Raw genomic sequence first — 1,291 nt, 5'->3', positions numbered from 1 at the left:
CTCCCTCCCTCTCTCTCTCTCTCTCTCTCTCTCTCTCTCTCTCTCATACAACATTGCAGCAAAAATAATCCGAGTAAGACTAGCATAACAGCTATGTAATTGGCCAAACCTGACCAATCAGTGTGCAGGACTGCACTTCCGAAGCCCGCACTCTTCTTTGGGTGGTGAACTAAGTATCACAATCACAAAGCTTTCATTGTCTGATTTGGGATGCTGACCCTCTATCAAATCCATTCTCAGATTAGACGACTTCAGAAAAGTGAGATCTGCTTTCCCCTCTAATTGGCCATGAGATTTATCCTCAACAGCAACAGCAGCTGGCTCTTGGTTAGCATCCTTATGCTACCTTTAGCTCCTAGAGGCTGTTCAAGGAGCAAAGTCTGTTAAGGGAAATAGTCACAAACTTTTTTTTTTGGATTTTTTTTAAAATCTGCTTTTTTTAAAGCTCTCTTTTTATGATTTACTTACTTTTATTTTATGTACACGTATGAATGCCTACATGTATGTTCGATGCCTGGCGCTTCTGGAGGCCAGAAGAGGGTGTTGGATCCCCTGGAACTGGAATTACAGGCTGCGGGCAGCTGTGAACCACTGAGTGGTGCTGGAAAACAATACAGGGCCTTCTCCAAGGGTGGTAAGTGTTTCTAACTACTAAGCCATCTCCCCAACCACTGCTTCGTTCTCAGCATATCTGAAACCGCAGGTCTTCCACGAGCGTTTCTTATTTGACAGCTCTGTTGGTGATTTTAAACTTCCTGCACCATCTCAAAGTGAACCCCAAGGTTTCCCTCATTGCTTCAGTTGTAATACAAGCCTACAGATAAGACCAAAACCAGACACCTTCTCGAGAGCGAGCTTTTCTCTTGCCTTCCTCTCATATCCAGTAATCCTATTCCCACCTCGCTACACCCCGCCCCCTACTTTATACACTTCCTCACTGCACTCCCATTGGCCACTTAGGTGCGTCCACAATTTACATATGCATGTGGATGGACATCCAACTAAAGAAGGCCCAATTCCATTTCTTCCCACCAGGATGGTGATGAATTGGCCTCTCAAAGCTTTTCTGACAGACAGTGGAAATGGTAGCTACAGTGGCCAGAGGATGTCCTAGCTCCCCTTTAGCAGAAAGGTATTCAAAGCACGTAGTAATTATCCATCCATCTCGTTCACACTAAAGGCATGGCAATGCAATTTTAGCCTTATAATCAAGACCATATGACAAAAACCAAGGCCATTAGGGACCAATTTCGAGCATTCTCTGCAAGACAATGATTTTCCAACCGCACTT

This window comes from Grammomys surdaster, unplaced genomic scaffold (genome assembly GCF_004785775.1).
Source record: "Grammomys surdaster isolate TR1022 unplaced genomic scaffold, NIH_TR_1.0 130, whole genome shotgun sequence".
NCBI classification, from domain to species: Eukaryota; Metazoa; Chordata; class Mammalia; order Rodentia; family Muridae; genus Grammomys; species Grammomys surdaster.
Note: the sequence above shows the minus strand (reverse complement) of the source record.